Consider the following 13,262-nt stretch of genomic DNA (forward strand, 5'->3'; position numbering starts at 1 on the left):
CGATGTGTTCCAACATTCCGCTCACTTGTTTCTCCATATTTGTGACTTTAGACTGCAACGATTCCGTCATGGTCTCCACACTAGTAATATTCAAGATTCAAGATTCAAGATGTTTATTTGTCACATACATATACATACAAGCATACATATATGTAGTGAAATGACATTGCAATGCACCCGGAGATTATGCACAATAAGTACTCCGGTACAATAGCTAACTAATTAACCAACTAACTAACTAAACTAATTGATTCATAAAACATAATTCAGTTAGTAAGTAGAATAAAATAAGAGTAAAAAAAGGTAATATACAAGGTAGGAATACAAATTCTACGATTCCTCTCCGATTCAAACTCCCGGAGCTTGGATTTGGATTGTTTGATCCCTTCGTGGACTGGCAAGTTCTGTGTCATCTATGGCACCGATGACCTTTGTGATGCTATTGGTCATTCTGTCTATTGCCTGGAGAATGTTCGGGTCAGTGCTACTGCTACTGCCAGCATCTTCATGTTCACACGCTTCTGCAACATTGTCGTCCTCACTCTGCTCCTCGTTTCCGTGAAGAGTATTGGTTGATTTTTTTTGAGGTTATGGACATGTTGACAGGTATTTTTGAAAATGAAATGTCAAGAGTCATTCTAAGCCCTTCCCTGAGGGGAACTATGAACTTGAGAGGTCCCCCAAGAACTAGATACCTTCAAGGGCTTTTTTCTGGTTGCATTTGCACCGCTAGTAGGAACTCTGAAGTGACGCTGAAGTGACATCAGCCAATGGGGTTTCAGTGTGAGTTCCATGTTCCATGTTGTATTTACTCCGTAACTTTCACTTATTTCATCTTATCAGTCCACCAAAAGCTGTCAGAAAAATTTGAGACAAGAAATAAGCAATCCAGTTGCTCAATCTCCACTCCTATAAGACCTACAAGAAGTAATTAAAAAGTTTGCTCTGACTTTCGTAAAGCACGGGCTCCCATTGGGACACTGCATGCGGATATTTTGTTTCATTTGATTAATGTCGGAAAATAAAATAAATAAAATCTACATGTACAATTAAAAATACTATTTTTTATTGTTTTTTATTTTTATTGGTTATTTTTTATTACCACTGAGTGTACGTGGGCTGGTCTGCACCCAGAGCGATGCGACTCCACCAGGCGGATTGTCCTCAGTCTGAGGGACTGGCGAGGGACCGTGGACTAAGGTCTGGACCAGTTACTGTGCACTTACATCACGCAAGGTTCCTGTTGTGCCTATTATTCCCTGCCCTGGAGTAGGAGCGAAAAAAGCCCCTCAAAATGGAGTTCTAAGAATTATGAATGTCCCTAGTTCATGCCTTGCGGACACAAAAAAAAAGGGACAGCTCCTCCAAAAAGTTCTTAGAACTATGAAAAAGTTCCTGTGGTGCTAATACGCCGATGGAGTTACGCCCGCTGTAAGCCATGAGACTTTAGCCAAGAGAATGCATAAAATAATGGGATAAATTGCCAAATATCACCGGGGGATCAATAAAGCAAGGTCTTCCCTCTACGAGGCCACCCGGCCCTCAAACGGTTGTTTTATTTTCATTTTAATTATTTAAAATTGAAAGTGAATATTTCTGTTGGCATAAAAAAAACAGAGGCTACTGTGTACTAATTGTTGACTAGTAGGGTAGGAATCCTCCACTCTCCCCTCCTTCACCCTCCTCCGCGCTCATTTCCCTGTCAGCCCCCCCACGACCACGCACATAAACAGCCCCTCCCGGGCGTCCCCCCCCCCCCCCCCGCCAGCCACACACATGCAGTTGTTATGAAACCAATGCCCTTGGTGTGACCGACAGCCCTGCAATGCAGCGCTGTGATAGCACATCAGCACTACAGCAGAGCAGGAAGGCTGACGCGCAGGGTCGGGCGTGTGCGTGTGTGAGAGAGACAACGGTATCATCAGGTTTAACGGTTGAGAATGTAACCTCGTTTTTAGTAAGATCAGCCAGTGCTGATTGTGATGATTTGGGCTTTGCCAACACTTGGATAACGTTAGCCACAATCTCCACTTGTGCTTTTGCCTCCCTCGCTGCGCTGAAAGCGGAGCTGCGCCCGGGGTGCGTGGAAACCCAGAAACCTGTCATTCCGGCTTCCGAGAATAAACGCGTAAATAAAAACAGGCGAAGGGAAATGTGTTTTATCTGTTTATTGGAATGACTCGGTTCACCGTCAGCGGCGCCTCGCCGGGTCAGTCATCTCAGCCGGCTCGGACGAAGAGCGGTCCGCCGCAAGAAACTCCCACCTGGAATTCGGACTTTTAAACCGTCGTTGCTTGGCGCTTTTCGGAACTAGGAAGTCTGAATTTTCCGAGCGCCAGGTTGCATAGGAACGCAGCAAGGATCCCCGTTTGGCGTCGGTAATGAACCAAGCGCTACGACGCGAGCAGTTGGGACGGAGCTTAGCTTTGTGGCGTGAGAGATGACCCGAACGCGCCCGGATTACTCGAGGTACTTCAGTTATTGTCGCCTGGTCGTCGTACAAAAACGAAATATTAAGTCTCGCAACAACTGAGGGCTGACCTCAGAGCCGGTAATTACCGATTAGCCCGTTAGCTAATTCCTGTTTGTTTATGGGTATATACATTTCGAGTCGATGACTGTTCTTTTTTTTTGTTTGTTTGTTTGTTTGTTTGTTTGTTTTTGTTTTTTGTTTTTTAACATTTTTTAACTTAAAGGGGGCATAAACTGTGTCTCGACTCCAGAAAACAACCACCAGTTAGTTCTAGAGTTATTTCGAGGATAGTGATGTATGGGTGGTTTCAGCCACACGGCTAATGCTAATATTAACCTATCTTTTTTGTTGAGGATGATGGCGTTAAAATAATTGTACGAGCCGCAGCGTGAGTTTGTATCGGTTCCTCGGAGCAGAAAGTAGACTTTTCTGAATCAGAAGCGATAGCATCTGCGGCTAAAAACAACTGATTCGTTCTCGAAAACCAGTCCCCTTGCACGCCAGTAGATGGTGCCATTCGCTTTGTGGTCAAGGAGAAATCTTGGTTTTGTGCCACGGGGTTTGTCATCAAATCCGTCATATTCATAAAGCGCAAAATGTATCGCAGAAGATGAGATGAGCACAATGGAATTATTTTTTACCTAATTTGTCATTTGCCCGATTTCACAATTGAATACAAGAGGCAGGAATCAAATAACACATACGTTCATCCAAAAGGGTAATGTACATACACACACATTCATATTTTGAACCGAAAACATGTACCAAGAGCCAGCACATAGGTGATAGATATATAAAATATGTAATACTAGGAGGGTAGGTTAATTGCTCACACACACAGGACAGAAAGAGTGTGTTTTAAGTAGGGTTTTCAGACGATTATGCTCCTTTTCAACAACTTAATGTCTCTGAGATCCCCAAAACATGCTTTGAAGTTATTTGCTGAAAATACCAATCGGATTGTGTATTCTATCAATTCCAACATGCCTCTCAACCACCCTTTTCCAAAATAGGCTGTTTCTTTGTGTGTAACTTTAAATGTAAATTAGCTGCCAGGCCCCTAGTTCTGTGAACCAATGGGGGTTGAGCTTCACTTCGGTTTCTGTTGTATTTTGTCTGTAAAATTCAAGATTCAAGAGGTTATTTGTCACATACATATACATACGGTCGTACATATAGTGTTTTTTTTTTAAAGAAGCACAGAGGAATTATTGTTTAAATACTTTTATTCCCGTCGTCTGCAGTATGTTCACGGACAGTTGGTATTAATTCCCCTTCCTTTTGAAATATATTGTGCTGGTCTCTGCAGCCAACAGAGCACTTGCCATGTTAGCTGTGAGCTTCGATGCTCGCAAGTCTAGTGATGCTCCAGCCGTGTGGAGTTACTCAGATAGAGGGCAGATGTAATTCTCCTGAAGCCCTGGATGACGTACATAAGGGCTGCAAGCCGAACTACATGCCTTATGACTTGTTTTCTGAAATATTCTCTTATTTCACAGTTTGTGTCTTAGTAGGCCTGTCAGAAACCCAAATGTATGTGCCACAAACACTGAAAAAGTGTTCATAATAGAAAAAAATACCCCAAAATACCATGCAATTGAAGCCATACTATGATTTGATTGTTTAGGACAGAAACACAAAATAGTCTTGATGAAACTTTATATCAGGGCATTTACACTATAAACAAGTCACTATTGTTTTCCTATTCCTTTGCACTGAGCCAGTTGTTGAGACAAACCAGGCTGTTAACCTGAAATACGATATTAAAACATGGAAAAGAATGAAATAAATTAAACACAAATGATTTTTATGCAGACCCCCTGCAATGGTGGCCACAGACCCAGATTGGGAACCCATTGGTGAGGTAAATTCAGGCATTACAGCTGCAAAAACAGTGCCGTCAGCGATCATAATCTTCTTCTTTCGGCTGCTCCTGTTAGGGGTCGCCACAGCGGATCATCTGCCTCCAATACCTTCTGTTCTGCTCCTCTTCCTCCCTTACACCAACTGCCTGCATGTTCTCCCTCACCACATCCATAAACCTTCTCTTTGGCCTTCCTCTTTTCCTCTTGCCTGGCAGCCTCATCCTCAACGTCCTTCTCCCAATGTAACTCTCATCTCTCCTACACACCTGTCCAAGCATCTCAATCTGGCCTCTCTTACTTTTCCACCAAACTGTCCAACCTGAGCTGTCCCTCTAATGTATTCATTCTTAATCCTGTCCATTCTTCTCACTCCCAATGAAAATCTTGATATCCTCAACTCTGCCACCTCCAGTTCAGCCACCTGCCCTTTTGTCAGTGCTACCGCCTCTAAACCGTACAACATAGCGGGTCTCACTACCATCCTGTAGACCTAACCCTTCTGTCACAGATCACTCTAGACACTCTCCTCCACCCACTCCACCCTGCCTTTACTCTCTTCTTCACCTCTCTCCCACACTCTCCGCTGCTTTGGATGGTCGACCCCAAGTACTTGAACTCATCCGCCTTCTCCACCTCCACTCTTGCATTCTCAGCTTTTCGCCAACCTCCCTCCCATTCAGGCACATGTATTCTGTCTTACTCCTGCTGTCTTTCATTCCTCTTCTCTCTAATGCGTGTCTCCACTTCTCCAGGCTCTGCTCAACCTGCTCCCTACTCTCGCTACACATCCCAATGTCATCCGCAAACATCATAGTCCACGGAGACTCTTGCCTGATTTAATCTTTTAACTTGTCCATTACCATTGCAAACAAGAAAGGGTTCAGAGCTGATCCTTGATGCAATCCCACCTCCACTTTGAATGCCTTCGTCACACCTACTGCACACCTTACTACTGTCTGACTGCCCTCATACATATCCTGTACCACTCTTACGTACTTCTCTGCCACCCCCAACTTCCTCATGCAATACCACACTTCCTCTCTCGGCACCTTATTGTATGCGTTCTCTAAATCCACAAAGACGCAGTGCAACTCCCTCTGGCCTTCCCTGTACTTTTCCATCAGAATTCTTAAAGCAAACATTGCATCTGTAGTACTCTTTGCTGGGATGAAACCACACTGCTGCTCACTGATGCCCACCTCTCCTCTGAACCTAGCCTCCACTACCCTTTCCCACAGCTTCATGTTGTGGCTGATCAACTTTATTCCCCTGTAGTTACTACAGCTCTGTACATCTCCCTTATTCTTGAAGATGGGTACCAGTACACTTCTTCTCCACTCCTCCAGCATCCTCTCCCTTTCCAGGATGGTGTTAAACAGTCTCGTTAGAAATGCCACTGACATCTCACCTAAACATTTCCATGCTTCCCCAGGTATGTCGTCTGGGCTGTTCTCACCTCATCCTTGCTAATTTGCTGCACTTCTTGATCTACTATCCCGACATCATCCACTCTTCTCTCCCTCTCCTTTCCTTCATTCATCAACTCCTCAAAGTACTCCTTCCACCTTCTCAACACACTCTCCTCACTAGTCAGCACATTCCCATCATTATCCTTCATCACCCTAACCTGCTGTACATCCTTCCCAGCTTGGTCCCTTTGTCTTGCCAATCAGTACAAGTCCTTTTCTCCTTCCTTACTGTCCAACCTCTCATACAACTCGTCCTATGCCTTTGCTACGTCTCTCTTTGCCTTGTGCCACATCAGCTTTACTCCTGTCTACTTTCTTCATCTCTCTGACTATCCCATTTTTTCTTCGCCAACCTCTTCTGCTCTATGCTCTCTTGTACTACCTCATTCCACCACCGAGAGTCCTTGTCTTCCTTCCTCTTCCAGCATGATACGCTGGTTCCTGACGCATGCACAAATGCTCAGGATGACGTCAGCCTTTTCAAAAAGCTCTGCGTGGAAGGAAGACCAAAATGGAGAAAAAATATGCTTTTTAAACATTTTATTGCAGTTAAATGAGAAAACAATTAATCATATGTTGCAGTTTACCACACTATTGAATTGCAATACTCGGTATATTTCAAAACATAAAGAAATTATAATATTATTGTATTGAGACCCAAGTATCACGGTAATATCATATTGTGAGATCCTCGGCAATTCCAACCCGTAATAACCGTAGATTGCGCCCTGATCGCCCCCTTTACATGCCTACATGCTTAATGTGCAGAAAACAAAGCATTATTTATTCTGCTCTTAATTTTGCCCTGTCCTCACACACTTTTTTGTTGTTTTATTTGGAGGAACGGGGGGGTGCATGGCGATCAGGGAGCATGGAGAACCGTCTTCGATTCATACATGTAAAAATATATTTATGAATCCCCTTATTTATAATTCTTCATTTTATCCTTGTGCATTTTATAAGATTCATCTGTTTTATCCTGTTATTGTAATGCTTGCTGACTGGAAAAAAAACAAAACACAAAAAAACTGCTCGACTTGAATCTCAGTTGACTAACAAGTTTTCTAACTGATGATTTTGATGATTCAACCCATCGACTTTCAGGGGGCAGCCCTAGTATCGGCACATGTATTGGAATCGGATCCGAACTGAAAACTAGTGGATCAGTGCATCTCTAAAGCTAGGTTTATAATTGCCCCACACGCAAGGGCACGAGGGAGCCCGTGACACAAATTACGTCACCAAGGGTTAGTCCCATGGACCGTGGGGACCTGCATGAGGTCGTGTACCTCCGAGATTTTAACTTAGGGTGAGGGAAATGCATTGGAAGTGATGGAAGATCAGCATTTCTCAGTTTTTTTTCTAATATGTTTTACAACATTAATCCGCAGCACAATTATGAAATGTGAAGTCTACCATTTAGTTTTTGATGCAGAGCCACAGAGACACAACAATCATGCTATTTCTGTGCAGTTTGTTTTTAGAGTCTTGCAACGAGGGAGAATAATTACACACTTTGTGACTTTTGAAAGGACTGTAGGACAGACATCCCAACCCCCCCGTCTCTGCATTGAACGGCTGACAGACCAGCTTTTCACATTTCAAACACCGTGAACGGCTCCTCTGAACAGATTCTGTGCGTGCAGCCATGTTTGCTGTCTAGCGTCTTCTTCATTTACCTCTTGCTGCTTCACACAGTACTTTCTCTACTGCCACCTGTGGTTTCTGAGACTACTGCAATGGACAACTTGGCAGCTATAAATGCCCTGCGCTCTCTCCGTGGGTGGGGCAGTGCCGCGCAAATGTACAACTGTTAAACGTGAACACACCCAAACCATTACCATATTAATTATGTTGTGAGCTTCGATGATTCTCTCATCTTAGGATAATGTGAGGTCAGTCAGTATCACTGTTGTATCACACCAATGAAAATGTTACCAGGAGAAACAGTCCTTTGAGTACAACCTTTGAGTACAAATTAACATTGCCAAGCCACTTACAAATCCCCTTGAAGTCTAAATTCCCAGGCCTGAGGGCAGCACACTCAGTGAGGCATCTTTTACTGCTTGAAAGAATGTGGTCTGAGGCTGTACTGCCCCTTGATGGATACAGTCAGAACCCCCACCCCCCAGTTACACAACGTTACACAAGCTGAATAGTTCTGTGTTGTGTTTCAGAAAAGAAAGACATTTCAAAGACTATTTTCTGCAGAGCCATGGCTCGATGAGAAGTACCATAGACAAAGTTTTTTAATACATACAGTTATTACATACAGTAATGAGAACCCCAGCTATTATTAGAGGAAACAGACGGTGAGGGTTTTTTTTTTTTTTTTTGGGTTTTTTTTGTCGACCCATGGCCATGCCTGTGTCCAATCAGCTTCAGTACCTTGGAGGTCACCGGGGGCCCTCCGGTGGTTCTGACCAATAGGCTGATGAGACACAGTACACTAAGAAGTGTGTGTGTGCTGGAGGGTCATTGAGTGGCTGTATGTGTCATCTAGTTGCTGGAAAGGACTTGTGAGATTTACATTACAATACATTTAGTCATTTAGCAGACCCTTTTATCCACAGCGACTTAAAAGGGAGAATAACAGTTAGGGGGTTAAGTGCCTTGCTCAAGGACACATCAGCATGCTACCAGGAGGAGCCTGGGATCTAACCAGCAACCTTCTACTTACTAGACGACCCGCTCTACCAGTGAGTGAACCTACCAGTCAGTGCTGTATGTCTCTTCTACTGGGCCTGTCTGTATAGTACTTAGAGAATAAACTAATACCCCTTTCCCACTGCACCAAAAACCTGCTAACACCCGTTGACATCAGGCATTTGTTAATACACGGCTCTCATCCCGGGTCAAATGACACGGCAATAAAGCCGGGTTTTAATTGGGTCCATCTCCGACCGGCTCTGATGTGAACAGGACCCCACGTCAATCCACTAATGCACCTTTACCTTCAAGATGAGACGCACCTTGAAATTCCGAATGCTGCCGTATAAATAGACAGGAATATCCATGTATGACTTTGGTTAGCATGTGAGGGAGGTAGACATGCCTCAAGGAGGCTCCTGTGCTTTGCTACTTTTACATAACTCAACTTAAAAAGCACATTAATATATTTTTGCCTGAGCTGCTTCATCTTTAAATCTGAGAATCAATGAGTCATAATTTGCACAAAAAGAAAGAAGAACGACCCACCACACCACCGGGAAAGACGACAGCTACTAAGGCCAAGATGACTAATTCTAGCGTTGACTCATGTCTCCCGGCGGACCTGGAGAGGTTGCACACCATGTTGGTCAATGACCTCAAAAGCACGATTGACGACGCTCTGGTTCCGTAAGCAGACTCTGTCAATAAACTACGCGAAACTACAGAGAACCACGGCTGTTGCATGACTGATCTTGAGGAAGCATTATCAGGCTACAGCGACAGAATTGCCGACCTTGAAGAAATGTGTACCTCACTAAAAAACAGTAACAAACTTTTTGCTGATACAGTGGATGATCTTGAAAACAGATCGAGGCGCTGCAACTTGAGAGTGATAAACTTGGTGGAGAAAGTGTGGACTGATCCGGTGAAATTTACGTCTGTCTTTTTTGCCGGGGTCTTGGGAGGCACTTTGTTCCCCACTCCACCAACTCTGGACCGGACACACCGTCTTGGCGCACTGCACCCTGGGCCCAACTGCAAAGCGATACCAATGATAGCGATACCAATGATAGTGAAATTTTACTGCTTTCCGGACAAAGAACGCGCACTGAGAGTGAGTCAAGAGGACGAGTCATCTTCTACCCTGACTACAGTGCCTCTGTCAACAAGAAGCGGGCGACATTCAACCCCGTGAAGGCTCTTCTCTACTAGAAAGAAGTAACGTTTTGCATGATCTTTCCTGCTGTGCTAAAGGTGGATTATAAGGGGGAGACTCATTCCTTCAACACTGCCGACGAGGTGCAAAAATTCTTTGACCAGGATATCGGTGGTTTTGTGAATCGTGAATAAGTTAACTCATAACTGTCCTGACAGACTAAACAAATATTGGACTGATGTTGACATACTGTGCCAGTTGGATTATCGGTTGTTGATAAATGCAATAATACGGTAGCTGAGTCACATAGACCTGACTAATGCCTATATTGGCCCTTGAAGTTTGTAGCTTGCCTACGATTAAGCTCTACTGAAGTTTACCCGGTTTATTTTGGATCAGTTGATACTCCTAGAAATAAGGGTTGGCTGAAAAAGCTGGCTAAACACCCGTTGTGGTGTTAATTAATATTGACCAAGATTGCCGTGAATTTCTAGTCAGCAACGGTAACATTCGTGGTTGGTGTACTTATGGTAAGCTTTTGGACATGTCTTGTTAAGATATTAAGATGCACGTGACACTCAGTTATACAGCAGTATAATAATAATCTTTTTTTTAATTGTTATTCTGCCTGCAACATTTTGTTACACAGGTTTAGGGTTAGGGTTAGGGTTCACATTGCTGTTGCTATTTGGCCCTCATATTTCTCCTTATTATTTACTTATGGTACTCAAATGTGCTTAATACTTTGTTATTGATGTAATTTCTATCTTTCTTTATTTTGCCTTATCTGACTGACTGTAAAAAAAGAATAAAATAAGGAATATCTGTGTATCGTTCCATCATTTCATATCCCATTTAGAATCCAAAATCAGGACTTACTGACTTTTTTCTGATGGGGGACCATGAAATGTTGTGAGTCTGGGGATCGCACCATGGGGAGCAGAGCAGAGGACTACCACGCTCCCAACCTGTCTTAGCTGAATAAAGGCGGGTAAAGGGGTTTCATAATTTTATAATTTATTAGTATCCGTTAGAGTTTTGAGTCTTCACTACCCTCACGATTCAAAGCGATTACGGTTCACCTGTCAACGATTCAAATACAGAACAATTCCTGATGCATCTCGGCGCATCTGAATGTGTCCTCAATTTTCACATGTCTACTTTTTCATCAATTAATACAAGCAGTCAGATAAATCTAAACTTCCTTTTTATTTAGAAAGTGCTTTCAAAAATCAGACGACAACAGTCTATAATATAAAAAGCTGCATCTTTTGAAACCCCTATACACCCCGCAATTCCTGGATAAAACATCACAAACATGACTGAACACAGCAGACAACAGCACTCCAATAGTAAGCTACTTAGCATCAAACTGCTAAGTAGTTTATATTGTGTAGTGTATATAGTGTTGATGGCGTGTCTTTAGGTGGTACTGGTTCATAAAAGAAAATAATATCAAAATGTTAACATACTCTTTATGTCAACATGAAATTCAATTGTAAACCAAAATAAATGGTAAAGGCCTAGCCTGAAAATGTTCAATCCCAGTATCAATGTGAATGTACCTTTTGACCTTTTCAGTAGAAATGAAATATGGCAAGTACAAAATAGCTCACTGCTCAGCATTTGGGAATTTGTCGTTTCTTATGTAAGAACACTAGGTAAATCACATGTTCTGGTTCGAGGGTGCTTCTTTTTGCAGTGACCACATCTCCTGCAGTTTAGAAAACTGCAGACACACTTGTACATGGGATGCGCAAGTATCTCTTTGACTGCCTGGAGAGTAGAGGAAATGTGACTCATGGACACACCACCAGTTCGAAGGAGCCTCACCAAGAGGCAGAGATGGAGCTTTACAGTATCTCTCCATTTCCTCCTCAGCCCTGGCATACGCGGTCTTGGCTTGTACAGTACCTTCAGTGAAAGAATGCCCCATCAAACTCACAAGCAGCAATAAGACCTTTCTTTTGGGAGCAGGCCTATCATCCTCCATGGGCAGCGTTTCTTCTTCCAGAGTTCCTGTTCCCCCGCTTCATCAGCTTCTGTCCTCTCATTCTGTGTTTGAACAAAAGAAAGAATAGCATTAAAACAGCAGTTAGCGCTTGCTCAGTCGATGCAACAGCTCACATCTATTAGGATAACTGTTTTTCTCCGTCTTGTAAAACTTTTAGTCATTGTGGCTTCTTAATATTGTAATGACAATTGTAAGTTTGTTTTAATTGTATTTGTTTTACAAAAACATTACTTACAAGGATGCAGCCTCTGTAGTCACTCCTCTGTAGATCTCCAATCTCTCTCTCCTCTTGGCAGGCCAAAAACTTTCTGTTTAACTTGCAGATGGAGGTTTGCAGTAGTGCTGCGGTGAAAGAATGTTGATATCTGTTTGATTCTGCCCAGAAGCCTGAAGACCGTGTGTAGTTTAAGCGTCCGCTGTGATGTGAGATTCAACGTATGAGCGAGGCATTTTAGATGAGTGAATTTTCCGACTTGAGCTGCAAGTACCATGTTAGATGCGCTGTCCGTCACAAGCACTACATCTTTATCTGTTGGCTGCCATTCTTCCACGACATTCAACGGTAGCTCTGCCAGTTGAAAAACTGGGAAACCAGATAAACCTTTGTGACTGTGATAAATGGCTCTCATTTGCAGAACCTGATCAAAATCTGCCAGTGCTGGTTGCAGACGTTAGCTCAGGGTAAAAACGACAAACATAGTTCCACAAATTTGTCATATTACCAAAGTATTACCATTTTATGAGGCAGATTTTACACACATTGTGCATCATGTCCAGTTTGTGCTTCCCAATAAGTTCATAAAATCCAAATTGTGCCCAGATGTCGAATTTTTTTTTCATAAATTGCTGCTGATCTCTGCCTCCCTCCGCCATATCTCCCAAAATATAAAAGTAAAGCTCTCTTGCACAATGCAGTGCAAGAGAGCGCCATTGCTGCGTTACTGCGTGAGCAGCGTAGCTGTAACATCACAACTTTGTTGTCCAGTTGAGGCCGGAAAATCAACAATCAACGTTGGAAGACGTTACATTTGTGTAAGGTGTTATTTTAATCACAATAAAATCTGTTAATTATAAACTGATCTTAGGGTCGGGGGTTGTTTTTTGTTTTTTTTTTCCCAAACGTAGACCTCATTATATTTCCAAACTCCCGATTATGTTCTCTCACGGCATCGATGCAGAATCGTTAACGTCTGCATCGGGATGCATCCTTGAATTGAGAAATTTACACACCTCTAGTATCCATGCGTGGGTACGCACCGGCAGCATGGAGTATCCAAGCTGCAGGTGCACACCAGCAGCGCCATGCTGTATCTACTGTAGTGTTGGGTTGTTCATGAACGATCAGATTCTTTTGAACGGCTTAAAATACTCTTTTCTTCCAAGTTTTACAGTTTTATGTCGTTGTCTGGCAATGGGAAAGGTTTCAATAGCATATTTTTAGCCACACACACACAGACACGTAGTCTAAGTGTAAGACTGTGGAGACACAAGCTCCTAGATTTTACACATTTGCTAAATTTGGGTTACAAAAGTGCACAATACCCTTTTTTTTTTTTTTTTTTCCAGTACGAAAATCAAGTGCTAACTTTTGAGTACTCTCCAATACAGGCTATTGAATAGTGGTCTGTTTGCC

The 13,262-nt window shown here is 42.9% G+C and overlaps 1 protein-coding gene across 2 annotated transcripts in view; it reads left to right on the forward strand.

Moving 5' to 3' along the window:
- Positions 1-2,347: 2,347 nt before the first annotated feature.
- The window catches only part of gne (glucosamine (UDP-N-acetyl)-2-epimerase/N-acetylmannosamine kinase), a 41,253-nt gene continuing 30,338 nt past the window's right edge, over positions 2,348-13,262 (forward strand). For both annotated transcript variants that reach the window (XM_079998899.1, XM_079998900.1), the window contains exon 1: positions 2,348-2,469. The gene's annotated coding sequence lies outside the window, so the exon portion shown is untranslated. The remainder of the gene's footprint in view (positions 2,470-13,262) is intronic.

This window comes from Zeus faber (genome assembly GCF_960531495.2).
Source record: "Zeus faber genome assembly, chromosome: 4".
Taxonomy (NCBI): domain Eukaryota; kingdom Metazoa; phylum Chordata; class Actinopteri; order Zeiformes; family Zeidae; genus Zeus; species Zeus faber.